Genomic DNA, 16,977 nt, shown 5'->3' with positions numbered 1-16,977 from the left:
GTAGTCTTCCTTTAAAAAAAAAAAAATCAATAATGATAAAACAATAAATATTTACTCATATACTGTTTACTTCAAAATTCTTATAGGAAGTTGGTAACTGTTCATTTTACAGAGGAAATAGAGAAGTCAACAGTGATATACATTTGCCTGTGGTTTCTTATTGCCCCTCAGAAGTAGCAAACCGATCAGTTGTAGTTGCACCTGCACTGATACCAATCTACATGAGAGTACGGTGTGTCTTGAAGAGGAATTTAATATCTTTAGAAATCTTAAAATTTGTTGTAACAAGAGTCTTAAATGGGATAATGTTGATTATTCTACAAAAGAAAGTGCTTCAAGACTTATTTAAAAGATTTTTTTTCTTAGTTGTAGATGGAGTCAATACCTTTGTTTTATTTATTTTTATGTGTTGCTGAGGATTGAGCCCAGTGCCACACACATGCTAGCCAAGTGCTCTACCACTGAGCTACAACCCCAGTCCCAAGATTTATTTTTATTAAGAAGAAAACTATTATAAAAAGCTTCCAAAAATAGTTTTTTTAAGTGTGTAAAGATGTTTAATGTAATTATTTACAAGCTGACATCTTTAGGAGAGATGAATTCTTTTTGTGTGTGGTCATCTCTTATTGTTCACCTGTCTTTAGATTTTATGTTTTGGGAAGAAAATGAAATTTGATAGTTTTAAGATATTGGGATGTTCACACCTATTATTTAGTTGAGGCTATGGAAAAGAATGGTCGCATCTCCCAAGAGCTATTTTATTTTAGTTTTTATTTATTTATTTTTTTTGCGGTACTGGGGATTGAACCCAGGGCCTTGTGCTTGGGAGGCAAACACTCTACCAACCGAGCTATATCCCCAGCCTGCAAGAGCTATTTTAAATGACAATGATGAGCATAGATGGTAGGTGATACAGCAAAACTGAAGACTTGTTGTATAGTGAGAGTTCTTGAACTCAGGAACTTCTGGGTTCTTTTTACCTTAATGTTCTATCATCTGTTTTTTTCTTTTTGGATTGAAACCAGTATTGAACCCAGGGGTGCTTTACCACTGGGCTATATCCCTAGCCCATTTTATGTTTTCAAGATAGGTTGCTTAGGGCCTTTCTAAGTTGCTGAGGTTGGCGTTGCTGAGGTTGGCCTCAAACTTGCCATCCTCCTGCTTTAGTCTCCTGAGTTGCTGGGTCTACAAATATGCACCACCATGTCTGGCTTGTTTTGTTTTATGTATATGAGTCAGATTATAAACTTCCTGAAAGCAATGATGCTATTTTCCACTTGTAATTTTGTAACATACCCTGCGTTGAGATCAGTAAACACTTGGTGACTGTTTGATTTAGGTGTAGGGATGTGCGATAGGCTGGTGAAAGAAAGATTAAATTCCTTAACTTGCATTTTTGTTTCCTGGTACCAGCCGTATGGTGAAGCTTAAAAGAAATACTGAAATTTATGTAGGTTAGCTCACTCTGGACACTTGAGGTGTGTATTTATTTACAGTGTTCTACCTGTTTTCTTATTTCTTCTGCAAAGATCTTAGCCCATTCAGTACTCTACATTTAAACATCAAGGATGAACAGGAAGTGGCCAAGTGGTAAAGCCATTGAGGTTTATGTGAATACAGCTGGCTCTAGAGAACCACAGTCAACGCTGGCTCTGAGAAGCAGAGAGAAGTGATACTTTCATAGTGTTTTCTTTTCACAGGGGTGGTGGCACATTTGTTCTTTAGTAATATTAGATTGTGGGGAGAATGACTTGTCTGATTCTGAGCTTAATTGGGCAGAGGAGCTGTGTTTTATGAGAATGTCAGAACCATTATACCACAGTCTGGAAATCAATAGATGGCTAAAACTTTTCAGGTTATACTTTTCCTAAATCCTGATTTTTGCCAGTTGATTTGAGCCAGGGAGGGCAGGTTATATAATCTTCCTTTATAGTAGACGTGGGGAAGTATTTATAGGAATGGAAAAAGATAGCTTTATTTTGTGGAACTCTCATTTCCCTGCTTAATTTGTGATAGGAAAGTGAATCTTTTGCTTAATGCTCTAAATAGCCTTTGGTTTTAGATTTTGGGACCCAAACTACTTTTGTTGATTGTGAAAATATGTATATGTGTGTATATACACATACACACATTTATACATTTATAATATTTTTATATATAATATTTCAAAATTTATACACATGCATATGTCTATATAATGGTAAAATATTCAAAAATATTAAATACGACTAATTTTAAATATTATTTAAGAATTTAAAAATATATACATATGCATATGTGTATGCATAGGTATTTTAAATATTTACTATATTTATATTTTATATATATATATATATTTTTTTTGGGGGGGGACGTACTGGGGATTGAATTCAGGGGCACTTGGCCACTGAGCCACTTCCCCAGCCCTATTTTGCATTTTATTTAGATACAGGGTCTCACTGAGTTGTTTAGTGCCTAACTCTTGCTGAGCCTGGCTTTGTCTCCTGTCTCAGCCTCCTGAGCTGGGGTTACAGTTGCCTGACTATTTAATATATATTTTAACATTATACATATGCACATACATATGTACATACAAAGGCATATGTATACGTAATAATTAAAAAGTGTTTTTGTGTGTGCATGCTGGTGATCGAACCCAAGGCCTCATGTTTGCTAAGCAAGCACTCTACCACTGAGCCATACCCTGAGATTCTTGAAGTTAGATTGTAGATCTAGACTTGGTGTCTTTAGCAATTGTGTCTTTTATCTTTCTATGTTTTGTTTTAATTAGGAATTAAGGTGATCACTCTGATGTAATTTGGAGCTAAAAAGTTATCCTCATGCAGAATTGGAAAAATTCTTTTTTGGGGAAAGCTTCAATTAAAAGATTGAAGAGTTTTGTCAATAGAGAGTTGTGATGAAGATAATAAAAATTCCATCTCCATAATCTTCAGAACAAGCATTCTTCACTGGAAGCTACTCTCTCCTTGAAGACCACTTAATCTGAGATATTGACTGCTAGAATACTTTTTCCTTTGTCCCAATTCTTATATAGCATTCCTCTGAAATATGTAAAATATATTTTCTGGTGTAACCTGACAGAGTAGTTTTTTATTTCAAATGGTAATTTTCATTGCTTGTAAAACTTGCAGATTTCTGAGACTCCACCTTGACAGGCTTAATGTTGATTTTGAGATTTCTGAAAGTGCCCATTGCTCCCTGTGAAAGGAGCAGGTTTGCATTTATTCAGTGATTCTAAGATGAGATAATTGGTATTTTTATGATATGAATGGAGGCTTTGTATTTTTGAATTTTGTGAAACAAAGCTGTGTTTGTAAACACATTTCACAAAATATAAATGACACTTTTTGGTGAAGATGTTCACTGAATAGCAAGAAAGTTCAGAAAAGGGAGCTTTTGTTAACATTTAATAATAATCTGACTGTTTTCATTGACTATCTCACTGATGTTTAAAGAGTACCTGATTTTTAGAACTTTTTGCATTGAAAATAATCTTTAGACTGGGTTAGGGTAGGAAAATATTTTCTGGTATCAAACGCTTCTTTATCAGTTTGAATTTTAAAATTATTGTTTTGATTTAGAAGACTGTATCATAAATATTGTATTCCAATGTAAAAATAATCTTGGGAATCTCTAGGAAAGGAAATCATTTGTTTAGTGTCTGATGTAAGATTTAAAAAGTTGCTGTGGTATTGGGCAGATAACAAATATTTTAGTGTGGCTTAACTGGCTTGAGTATGAAAATATTCAGGCAAAATCCAAAGTGAGTCTTCAGTTTTTTTAAATTAAAGTGGTTAATGTATGTTTCCATTCAGTTCCTTATTTCAAGACTTCTGTTGATGTCTAACAAAGTTGTTTGTTCTGGTATGAAAGTATTACTTCCAGAGAAAGGGCATTGTATTTATTTGTGGTAGTTTTCTCCAACTTCCTAGGTGTCAGGAAGACAATGCCAAATTTTAAATTCATTTCAGAAACCTACATGTTAGTGAAAATAGTTTACTGACTCTTTTTGAAAAATTGTAAGAATATTACCCAAAGCTAAAAAAATCTAAATAGTATGGAAGGGAAAATGGGGAGAAACAAATTTTCCCCTATTCTTTGATTCCTACTCCCTTTGTACAGATTTATGCTATTTAATTTCTTTTCAAAGTTTTTGTTTGTATGCACATGATGCATCTCCTCCTATTTTTACATAATGGGAAACAGTCCTGAAACTTAATCTTTTCTATATAAAGGATATTATTGAACCCATGCCAATTTTAGTAGAATATTTGATTTTCTAAAATATGTATAGTGATTTAACCCATTGTAGAAAGTGATTTAATTGGACAATATATATACCTTAAACTAAAAACAAACAAAAAAAAACCCCAAAGAAGTAGCATTTCTTGATAATTTGAGAATTTCATTTTTACCAACTTAAATTGTTTCCCTTTAGAAAATAAATGAATTTTATCATAATCAAAAGAATTCAATAAAATATTAGTTGCTTATGTATAGGCCTTGTGTACTTTAAAAAAATTTTTTTTTGATTGTTGATGAACCTTTATTTTATTCATTTATTTATATACAGTGCTGAGGACTGAACCCAGGGACTCACACATGCTAGGCAAGTGCAGTACTACTGAGCCACAACCCCAGGTCCCCTATGTACTTTTATGTGAATTAGTTAATATAATCTTTATCTAACCTTTTGAAGCTGATTCACTTTTACTCCGGTATATGCACATAATGAAACAGTCTTCAGAAAGTTCAGTAATGTAGCTAATAAATAGCAGAATCAGGTTTCAAAGGTGATCCATGCAACTATGCAGTAGTAGTTATTCAAAATGTAGTTTCATGGACTGTTGTCTAATATCCTTTTATCAAATATTTCAATTATTTAATATAAAGATTTGGGAAAGTCATTATTATAATGCGTTTGATGGAGTCAATAAGTTCTGGAAGGGGCTCTGGCTCTTGCCTGATCCCAGACCCAAAAGTGAGTGTATCAGCATTATTTGGGGAACTTTTAGCAAATATGTATTCCTGTATCCCATTCTGATTGAGTAATTTTTAGTGAACAAAAATTTACTGCCTCAGTGCTAGAAGCTGAAACCTTCAGTATGAAGGTGCTAGCATGTGGCAAGGGTTTTTTGTTTTTGGTGGTGTGTATGTTGAACCCATGGGTACTATACACTGAACTACATTCCCAACCCCTTTTTAATTTTTATTTTGAATCACGGTCTTAATAAAGTACGCAGGCTGGCCTTGAATTTGTGATTCTAAGTAGTTGGGATTACAGTTGTGAGCCACAATGCCCAGTGGCATTCTAGCTGTGTCATATGGTGGAATGTCAGAGGGAGCAGAGACTTGCATCCTGATCAAGTCCTTTTTTATAATTTAATCCATCCTTGAGAGCAGAACCCTCATGATGAGGTGTTAGGTCTTGCCACCCAACACTGGGGGTTAAGTTTCTAATACATACTTTTAGGGGGACACATTTAAAACCAAAACATTCTGATCCTGGCCCCCCAAATTCATGTCTTCCTTACATGTGGTATATATTGTTTTTATTCCAGTAGCTCCCAAAGTTTTAGCTCCTTTCAGTATCAACCTTAAAGGTCTTACTCTAGGTCCCAAATTTCATCTAAATATCTAATGAGTGAGATTTAAGGTAAATTTTCTTTCTAGCAGTGAGTATGTGAAATCAGAACAAGTTACAAGGACCTAAGATACAATGGTAGGTCAGGCATAGGATAGATACTCTCATTCCAAAAGGGGAAAAAAGACAAGAAAAAAAACTGGTCCCAAGTAAGTACAAAACCCAACAGGGAAAACAGTATTAAAATTTAAAGCTAAAGAATAATCCTTTTGACTCCACATTCTGCCCCCTGGGAACACTGTAGTGAAGATTTGGTCCCCAAGGTCTCAGGTAGTCCCTTCTTTGTGGCTTTGATCTCAGCTCATACAGCAGCTCTCACCGGTTGAAATCTGGTGCTTGCAGTTCTTCCAGGCTAGTCTTGTATGCTTGTAGTTGTAGGGTTCCCTCTGTCCCCTACTGGGAACTTCTTGCAGTGGCTCCGCCCTGGTACCAGGTCTGTCTAGGTGAAGGACACCATGCCCCCACAGCTTTTCTGTGCTCCTGCAGATTCAGTACCTTGTGGATGCTGTCAAGATTTGCCGCTTAAACCTTCTGAAGCCATGACCCAAGCTGAAGGTAGGCCCTCTTGAGTTGTGGTTTGGGTAACCAAGGAGTGCTACCCCAGAATTCACTGAGCAGAGAATTGAGGTGGCCCTAGTCCTGGAACCTCAAAGTCCCCAAGATACCCCGGGCTCCTCTTGACATATTTCCTTTCCTTAGGCATTTGGCACTCTTGGGCCTGTGAGGTGAGCAGAGGCACTGGTAATCTTGGAAGTGCTTCTGGGGTTATTCTCCCATTGTTCTGATGAATAGCCTCTAGCTTTGTTCTATTTATATTGTTTTCCTCTCCTGAAAATCATCTTTGATTCTCTACCCAACCCCTAGACTGAGATGTTTCAAATCTCTAAATTGTTTCCCATTTAATTACAAATTTTTAAAATTTTTCTTTTCACATTTTATTGTATGCAGTTAAAGAAACCATGCAGCACCCCAGTGCTTTGTTGCTTAGGTATTTCTTCTGCCAAATGTTTTAGTTCCTTGCTCTTAAGGTCTCCCTTTCATAATCCTAGGACTGGGCTACAATTCATCCAGGTTTTTTGCTACTTTGTAGAAAGGATGACTTTTCCTTCATTTTCCATTTTCTTGTTCGTCATTTCTGTCTGAGACATCATCAGAATGTCCTTTACTATCCATATTCTGCTCTCTGATTACAACCACCTAAGTAATCTCTTAAGCTCAGAACTTCTACATCTCTTCTTTCTCTAGGCCCTCACCAGAATGACCTTAATGCTCCATTCACACCAATCTAGTCTTTTTCGAGCATTCATTTCACAATGGTTCCAGCTTCTCTACTCATTTTCCAGTTCTAAAGCTGCTCCTGCATTTTCAAGTGTCTGTTATAGCATTACCACACTCTTGAATTACCAGTGTTCTATTGTAGTCCTTCTTGTGCTTCTGTGACAGAATATGTGAGACCAGGTAGTTATTTATTTATTTATTCATTTATTTATAGATGGGCACAGCACCATTTATTTATTTATTTGGGGCTCAGGATCAAACCCAGTACCTCACACATGCTAGGCAAGCACTCTACCACTGAACCACAACTTCAGGCCAGAGATCAGGTAATTTATGATCAGAAAGTTACTAGCCCACAGTTCTGGAGTCTTGCAGTGCTAATAACATCTGTCTGGACTTCCTTGCTGCATTGTCAGGTGGTGAGAAAAGAGGAGAGAGAGAGAGCCAGAGATTTAAACTTGCACACTGTTACATTGGGGATTACTTTTCTAACACATGCTTTTTAGGAGACACATTTAAACCATAGTAGGTATATAATAGAATTCACCAGTGAATCCTTATAAGCCAAATGTTTTCTACATAGGAAGGCTAAATTGTTAATTCAGTTTTCTTCATTGAGTTAAAGCTATTCAGGTTTTCTGTTTCTTTTTGAATCATTTTTTTTGGGGGGCAGGGTAAAGGGTCATGCTAGGGTTGGAACCCAGGGCCTTGTGCATGCTAGGCAAGTGCTCTACCACTGAACTATACCCCCAGCCCTTGAATCAGTTTTTGTAAATTGTGTCTTTCAAGGAATTTTTCTATTTCATTATTTTTAATTTTTTGGCATGGAATTATCCGTAATATTGTGTTATCATTTTATTATGTTTAAGGCATGTAGTCATAGTCATCTTTCCCTCCTGATACTGGTAATTGTTTCTTTTCTCTATTTCCTTAATGAGTCTTAAGGGAGTGTTTAGTTTATTGCAGTATTTTCCATTTCCAACATTCCTTGTTTCTTTGTGTATATTCTGGTTACTATCTCGTCTTATTTTCCTTCTACTTTTGCAGGTGATGAATTCTCTTTCTTTTGCTGGTCTGAAAAATTCTTTTTTTTTCTTCCAGGAATAGGACCCAGGGGAGCCTTGCCCCTGAGTTACATCCCTATCCCTTTTTCATTTTTTATTTTGAGACAGGGTCTGGCTAAATTGCCTAGGCTGACATTGAATTGTGATGCTCCTGCCTCAGCCTCCTGAGTCCTGGGACTTAGGGGCATGCCCCACCATGCCTAGCCTCTGCCTTTCTTTTGAAGGCTGTTTTGCTGGACTTAAAATTCTAGATTGCCTTTTTTTTGGACAATTACATAATTATAATAATTTTTTCTTGAATTTTGGCTTTCATTGTTGCTCACAATAAGTTATATCTCTTTATAAGATTCCTTATGTTTGATTTCTGATGACTTCTTTAAAGATTTCTTTGTTTTCCATATTTGTCCTCAATTATGTTCAAATGTTTTTTTCATCTACCTTTTTTTTTTTTTTTTAAATGATACTGGGGACTGAACCACTCCCCAAGCTTATTATTTAAATTCTTTATGTCAAGATAGCATCTCCCTAGTTGCTCAGACTGGCCATCCTTCTGCTTCAGCCTTTGGGTATTGGGGATTACAGATGTGTGCCGTTGCACCTGACTTCCATCCACCTTCTTACCTCTCCTAGGACACCAAGTGCTAACGCAGAGGTTAGCACTTGTGATATTTTCCCATTGTAACTGAGATTCTGTTAATATTTTTTTAGACATCTTTCTTTCCAGTTGGGTTTTAGTAGTTTCCAATATTGTGTCTTTAAGCTGCTGATCTTTTCTTCTATAGTGCCTAATCTGTATATTCCATTTAGTAAGATTTTCATTTCAGGTATTGCATTTTTTTTTTAATTTCCAGAAGCCCATTTTTGGGTCATATTTCCTCATGATGTTCTTGTTTCTCTTTAAATAACTGAGTCATTTACAGTAGTTGTTTTCAAGTCTTTGTTTGCCAATATAGCACTTGTTTATTTTGGGCCTATTTCTATTGACAGATCTTCTGGTTATGGATCACATTTTCTTGCTTCTATGCACGTCTGGTAAATTTTCTTTTTTTTCCTCTTTAGATTTCTTTTATAAAAGTTTTTTTTTTTTTTTTTTTTTTTTTTGTACAGGGGCTTGAACTCATGGGCATCTGACCGGTGAGCCACATCCCCAGCCCTTTTTTTTTTTGTATTTTATTTAGAGACAGGATTTCACTGAGTTTAGTGCCTCACTAGGTTACTGAGGCTGGCTTTGAACTCTTGATCCTCCTGTCTCAGCCTCCTGAGCCGCTGGGATTACAGGTGTGTGCCACTGCCCCTGGCTCAAAAAGTTTAATTTTTAAATTTAGTGTTTTGACTGTGCTTGAGTCTGCAACACTTTCATAATGATTTTCTCCATAAAGAAAGCATACTTGATCCTGTCACTGACTTATTCAGCCCACATAGAACATCATAAACCTCACTGATGTGTTTTTTCATTTTAGAAAGTCTCATAAGAACTTAAGATTTCACAGCATGAATCCCTTGAAGTCTGCCTGAGCACATGCCAAAAATGGGGATTTTTGTGCTTTCCCAACCTTTTTTGTTACATAGGGAAACAGTTCTATTACCAGGGGTTTGGGACAGCCTAGTTTTGTTAGAGGCTGCGAAGTAAGAAAGCCTAATGATGAATGTCAAACATTAGACCATTCTGAGTACCTCTAGTCACCACCCTTGGAAGAGGAGTAGAAAGCTGGTAAATTTGAATGGATTCTAGACATTATGAATGTTACATTATTGAGTGTTTGGATTTTGTTCTTTTTTGAAAAATCTAGGTCTTTGTTTTGGTAGGAAATTAAGTTATTAGATATTAGCTCAATCCCTTCATGGCTTGTTTTTAATTCACAGTGAGTCTAGGATAACTTTTTTTTAAAAATACTTTTATTTTTTTTTAATTTATTTTTATGTGGTTCTGAGGATTGAACCCAGTGCCTCACGCTTGCTAGGCAAGTGCTGTACCACTGAGCCACAGCCCCAGCCCTAGGATAACTTTTATGCTCAAAATAGTTCAACCATATTACCAAGGTGTAATGCTTCTGAAATCTTTACCAAATACCTTGGATTTTCAGCGTTTACTGTATTCAGATCACTTCAAGCTTAAAACATTTTCCCATTTTCTTTGAGCTTGGGGAATGGTTGAGTTTACAAATGTTCTGTTTTTATCCTGCTGTTGTGGAGTTTTACCATAGGCTTGTGTGACCTGGGAGCCCCTGTACATTTCTCTGCATAGCTCCCTCCTCTAGACCACTGCCTTATGAATTCTAGCTGTCCTTGCCTTCCAAAACCTTGATCTTTGTTCCCTTAGCTTAGTGAGACCACCCTTCTCTGCTTGAGAGCCACTTTTTGTACAGTGATTTACAGATTATCTTTAGGTAGGAAATGAGGATGATGGTGATGTAGAGTTCATGTAGTTTCTTTCTTTTTCAGGGATCACAGTCTATATCATAGGGTTTGTTTTCCAGTGTCTGAAGGCAGTCATTTGATGTATGTTATTTACTTTTCCAGTTGTTTGCAGTAGAAGGTTCATTTACTCCCAGTTGCTCCATTATGACTGAAGTCAGAGATCCTTTTCTTTTTTATTAGGAAGGTAAATGTGGCTAAAGAAAATAGTAGGAAGAGGGGAGGCAGGGTGCTTAGATGAGGGACCAGATTGGTAAAGCCAGAACTGTCACATGTCTGATCAGGAAGTACATGGCAGTATAAATGATGCTTCTGGGGATATGTGATGCACAGCTCAAATGTTGGCCTTACCCAGAGCAGAGCTGATGAGGACATGTATGAGAGCCCGTAGATGTAGAATTTGACAGAACCTCGTCTTGATTGAGTTGGTAATGTGAGGCAGAGTGGGTCATCCAAGATGATGTCAGGTTTTTATTTTGTATGATTTATTTATCACTCTAGTTGGGGTTATTAAGCCCCATTCATAAAGATTTTGTGAGGCTTAAATGAAATGATAACACATGAAAATGGTTTCTATGTGATAGTGCAACATAGAATTTGAAGTGTTTATTACTAAAGTCCTTGCTCTGCGTCTACACACAAAAACTTGCTTGGTGTCTCCCTGGCATCATAATGACCTGAAAATGAACTGTAACTACAAAACATCAGAATTCATGTTTAGGGAGAGCCTTCTTTCCTCTTTGACACATTTGTGTTAGTATATGAGAGTTTTGTAGTTTCCTGGCAGTCTTATATGGAAATAATCATTTAAAAAAATCTCTTGACATGGAATAAACTGTTTGGGCAAACTGGAATGAATGAATAACAGTGGAATAGTAATACCAGTGGTTTGTGCAAGTTGAGTAGGGGAAAGCAGTGGTCTTCGTAGTGCAGTCCTCTAAGAATGAAGCTGGGAACTGGAGTTTATGATGGAGTCAGCTCGAAGTTACAGAAGTACAGAGGTAACAACAGGTTTTAGGCCTCAATGTAACGTCAGTACATAAACATTACTCCCCACTCACTTTCCTGTATCTTGCATTCATTTTCCTGTATCACTTGAGGGAAGAAAGTGCTCACCACACTTTTCCCTGATAAAGATACTAAAAGTTTCACTTTTTTCCATAGATAACCTATAAGAAATAGACAATGAGACTGAATATCACATTACTTGTAAGTTAACTGATTTTTGTCTGCTTGATTCCAGCCATATCTTTTGAGAGAAAATATCCAATTTTGTGCCCTCAAAAATACTTTTCATAGTCCTCTGAAGAGGCAAAATCGTTAACTTTAAATTACATATTTGAAATGCTGCATTCTACATTAACTTTATTCATTCCAGTAAATTATTTTAAATGGTTTTGTGTTTTTTTTTTTTTTTAATGTTTTCAGTTATTTTTCTCATTGGTTATTTTATTACTATGTGCCCTAATTAAATGTGATTTATATATTTTCTACACCTTTTAATACTATTATGAATATTTGTTAATATACAACTTTATCTCAATAATTAAACAGATTTTTCCTACCAGAAAAGCTTCATCTACTCTTCCAATTGTTTCACTAGAATATGATTTCCTTTTTTTTTAAACTGTTCTATTCAGTAATTTATTCTAAGCATATAGAACATTATTTCATATTAGTGGTTCAGTAATTTTACTGAATGAAATGTAGATGTAAAATTTGAGTCTGCATAAATAATAATAATTTAAAAAGACTTGAAACTCAGACTTGTGTGAATTAAAAGCCTGTCTTTTAAGCAAGGATGGTGTAATGGTTTCCTTATATGCATATAACAGATGGTTGTAGTGTTTTCTTGGTAAAGGAAACAATATAAGAAGACTAATTTATGAAAATTTTTTTTTGGGGGGGAGTCGTGGTACTGGGGATTTAACTCAGGGGCACTGAACGACTGAGCCACATTCCTAGCCCTATTTTGTATTTTATTTAGAGACAGGGTCTCGTGGAATTGCTTAGCACCTTGCTTTTGCTGAGGCTGACTTTGAACTTGTGATCCTCCTGCCTCAGCCTTCTGAGCCGTTGGGATTATAGGTGTGTGCCGCTGTACCTGACTCGAAAATCTTTTATAGAAATGCTAAGCTTCATATAGTAAACATTTATTCAACATATACTCTGTGCCAGGTTCTTGCTTGGTGTCTGGGGTGTAGAAGTTACATGGCATGGTCCTCTAGGAGACATTATAGTTTGCAGGGGAGGATAATGAATGAATAGGTAAGTAACAACCTGGAAAAGAGCTTCAAAAGAAATAATTAAAAATGTCACGGGGTAGGGGAGGACTGGGGTTTTGGCTCAGTAGTAGATCAATTGCTAGCACATGTGAGGTACTGGGTTCAATCCTCAGCACCACATAAAAATAAATAAATAAAATGAAGGTATTGTGTCCAGCCACAACTAAAAAAATATTTAAAAAAAAGTCATGGGGTTCTCTTTTCTAGAGAACTAACACATCCTTTACTATTGTGCTAGATGCAGGTGTGGTGCGTAGGGAAGGCAGGCAACTTTATAGTATGCCTGTGCTGCTGAGGGTAGTAGCCATTAATGACATGCAACTATTTAGATTTTTAGGAGCTGTATGTTATTAATAACATTTAAAGAATAAAATTTGATGGAAAACTGTCACTTCTATCAAGATGATGAGCATATCCACTCTTCTCCAAAATTTCTCATGCCTGTGTGTCAGTTCCTTCTTGTCTATCTCCTTTCCCACACATCTGCTTTTTGTCATTTGCAGTTTTTAGATTTTTAAAATGAATAAAATCACACAGAAAGTTCTCTTTTGTCTGGCTTCTTTAACTTAGCATAGTTGTTTTGAGAGTCATCTATATTTCAGTAGTTTATTCTTTCTTATTTCTGAATGTAATCTGTACCACAATATGTTTATCCTTTTCCTGTTAATAGATAATTTGCATCCAATTTTTTCAGTAATACAAGTAAATTATTACAGCCATTCTTATACAGGTCTTTGTGTAGACATTCATATGGTAGATGTTGTTAGCTTGCTACACTGCCAAAGTTGTTATATCATTTTACATTTCTTCTTGGAGTATATGAGAGTTTCAGTTTCTTTATATATGTGGTGACACTTGTAAAGTCATTGTTTTTAATTTTAGGAATTCTAATATAAGTGTGCAGTGGTATCTTAATTTACATTTTCCTAATTACTAATGATGTTAAGTATCACGTGTTTATTTGCCATCTTTTGTTTGGTCAAATATCTATACATCAGTTGTCCATTTAAAAAAATTTGATTGCTTTCTTACTGAGTTTGAGGCTTCTTCACATATCTGGACTCAAGATTCGTGATTTTCACATTTTTTTCCTGCTCTGCAGATTGTCTTTTCATTCTCTTTTTAAGAGTATCATTTTATGATAAGTTCTAAATTTTGATGGTCAGTTCATCATTATTTTATAGAGCATATTTTGATGTCTAAGAATTTTTTCCTAGCAAATAGTCATAGAAGTTTGTTTGCTTTCAGAAATTTTTAAAAAATCTGCTTTACATATAGATTGATCTATTTTGAGTTAATATTTTCATATGGTACAAGGTAGGGATTGAAGTTCACTTGTTTATCGGTTTATGGTATTCCATTGCTATCGCATTGTCTGTTAAAAAGATTATTCTTTCTCAGATGACTTCCTTTGCACATTTGTCAAAAAACACTTTTCCAAATATACATGCATGTGTGTGATACATACATACATATGTATGTATGTGCATACGTGAGTATTCTGTAATTTGTTCCATTGATTTCTTTTATCTTTCTATGCAGTACCACACTTTCTTGATTACTGCAACTTTGTAATAAGTTTTGAAATCAGGTAGTGTTAATCTTTCAAATTTGTTCTTTTTCAAAGTTATTTTGGTTTTTATGGGGATTCTACATTTCTCTATAAATTTGAGTACTGTTATGTGAGTTTCTACCAGGAAAAAAAAAAAAAAAAAGCCTATTGAGATTTTGATTGAGATTGCTTTAAATCTCTTGATCATTTTGAGGAGAATTGATATCTTAACAAGATTGCATTTGATGATCCATGTTGGTGTTTTATCTTTCCATCTATTTAGTTTTTAATTTCGCTCAATAATATTTTTACTGTATAGTAGTCTGACAGATATTGTTAGATTTATCTTTATTTCATACTTCTTGATGCTATTGTAGGGGTATTTGTAAAATTCAGTTTCTTATTCTTATATAGAATATTACTGAGTTTTATTATCGACATTGTGTACCACACACACATTTTAAACTCACTTATTAATTCTGATACTTTTTTTTTTTAATAGATTTAATTCTGTGGATTAACCTACATAGATGATCATGTAGTCTATAAATATAGTTTTACTTTTGTCTTCCAGTCTGGAAACCTTTTACTCTTCTTTTCTGATTGTACTTTTCAAAAATGCTAGTACCATTTTGAATAGCAGTGGTGAGAGCAGATATCCTTGTCTTGTGTGGAATCTTAGATGGAAAACATTTAGTCTTTTACTAGTAAGTGTGATGTTAGCTGTAGGCTCTTCTTGTAGTGCCTTTAATTAAATTGAGGAGGCTTCACTCTATACCTAGTTTCTAAGAAATTTTTCCAGAAATGAATGATGGATTTTGCCAGTGCCCTTTCTGTATCTACTTAGATGGTCACATGGTTTTTCTTTTTCAATTTGTTTCTTTGAGGAGTTAGTGATTAATTTTTGATTTCTGAATGAAGTTTGCATTCCCCAGATAAACTCCATGTTGTCATAAAGCATTATTCCTTTTAGTTGTTGGATTAAATTTGCTAAAATTTTATTTAGATTTTTTTTTTCCTGGCAATGTTTTTGTCTTGTTTCAACACCAGGCTAATGTTGGATTCATAAGAAAAATAAATATAGTGGTACCTACCACCCATTATCTGTAGTTTTGCTTTCAGTGGTTTCTATTACATGGAGGCCACTGTGGTCTGAAATATTAAACTGAAATTTAGAATTGAAGAATTAAGGGCTGGGGAGATAGCTCAGCTGGTAGAGTGCTTGCCTCTCAAGCACAAGGCCCTGAGTTCGATCCCCAGCACCGCAAAAAAAAAAAAAAAAAAAAAAAAAAAGAATTGAAGAATTAAATTTTCAATTGTGCATCATTCTGAGTAGCATCCTGCACCATTTTTCTCAGGAAGTGAATCATCCTTTTGTCTAGTACATCAATGGTGTGTACACTGTCTGCCTGTTAGTCACTTCGTAGCCATTTCAGTTATCAGGCTGTCACAGTACTGCAGTGCTTGTGTTCAGGTAACCTTTATCTTACTTGGTGATGGCCCCACAGTGCTAGAGTATGATGCTAGCAATTTGGATATGCCAAAGAGAAGCTGTAAACTGCTTCCTTTGAGTGAAAAGGTGAAGTTCTCAACAGGAAAAGTATAGTGGAAAATAGTGTTCAATAATTGTACATGGTTTCAGATATCTACTAGGGTTCAGAACCCCTGTGGATAATGGGAGACTACTGTAACTGTTGTTATTTCTCCCTTAAATCTGTTTGGTAGAATTCACTATTGAAAGTTTCTAAATCTAGAGGTTATTGTTGTTGTTGGAAGGTTTTTAACTGCAAATTCAGTTTCTCAAGTAGTCATAGGTCCAGTCATGATATATTTCTTCTTGACTGAACTTTGATAGTTTGTGTTTTTCAAAGAATTCTGTTGTCTAAGTTGTTAAATGTATTAAATTGTATTATTCATTATATTGACTTACTGTTCTTTTAATATCTGTAGGATAACCTGTAGTAAGGTCACTACTTTTATTTCTGATATTGGTAATCTATTTCTTTTGATCAATGCTGAGTTTATAAGAACCAGCCTTTGGATTCACTGACCATTTCTTGAACTTCTGTTGTGATTATGTTTTTTGCTTTCTCTCACTTCAGTTGTAATTTAATCTTATTCTAAGTTTATGGTTGTTTTAGCTTTTTTTTGTGTGGGGGGGTTATTGGGGATTGAACTCAGGGGCACTTGACCACTGAGCCCCATCCCCAGCCCTATTTTGTATTTTATTTAGAGACAGGGTCTCACTGAGTTGCTTAGTGCCTCACTAAATTGCTGAGATTGGCTTTGAACTCGTGATTCTCCTGCCTCAGCTTCCCAAGCTGCTGGGATTATAGGTGTTTCATAGTACTTGGCTGTATTAGCTCTTTGTTACTGTGATGGAAAGAACAATTTAGAGGAGAAGTTTATCTGGGCTCAGGGTTTCAGAGGTCTCAGCTTAGGAGCTGCCAACTCCCATTATTTTGGGCCTGAAGTGAGGCACAGCATTATGGAAGAAGGGCATGGTAGAGGAAGCTGCTTAGTTCATGGCAGCCAGAAAATAGAAAAAAGAGAAAGAGAGAAAAGGAGGGGGTGCACACATGTGAGGAGCCAGGAATAAGATATAATCCCTAAGGCCATGTTCCTAGTGATCTGCCGCTTCCAATTACTCCCCATATGCCTACAGTTACTTTCTAGAAATCCATTGAAGTTATGGATCCATCGAATGGATTCGTTTCCAGTGAGGGGTTATAGGTCTCA

The 16,977-nt window shown here is 35.5% G+C and overlaps 1 protein-coding gene, 1 non-coding gene and 1 pseudogene across 14 annotated transcripts in view; 1 reads left to right on the top strand and 2 right to left on the bottom strand.

The window, feature by feature from the left end:
* The window catches only part of Tcf12 (transcription factor 12), a 355,814-nt gene that overhangs the window by 13,960 nt on the left and 324,877 nt on the right, over positions 1 to 16,977 (top strand). The window lies entirely within an intron of this gene.
* On the bottom strand, positions 788 to 861 carry Trnag-ccc (transfer RNA glycine (anticodon CCC)). Its single transcript has one exon. It is a non-coding gene; the product is annotated as a tRNA-Gly (tRNA).
* Positions 9,308 to 9,651, bottom strand: LOC124973376 (60S ribosomal protein L34-like; annotated as a pseudogene).

The sequence above is a fragment of the Sciurus carolinensis genome, chromosome 2 (assembly GCF_902686445.1).
Source record: "Sciurus carolinensis chromosome 2, mSciCar1.2, whole genome shotgun sequence".
NCBI classification, from domain to species: domain Eukaryota; kingdom Metazoa; phylum Chordata; class Mammalia; order Rodentia; family Sciuridae; genus Sciurus; species Sciurus carolinensis.
The sequence above is the reverse complement of the archived record's forward strand: the minus strand, read 5'-3'. Positions and strand labels throughout refer to the sequence as shown.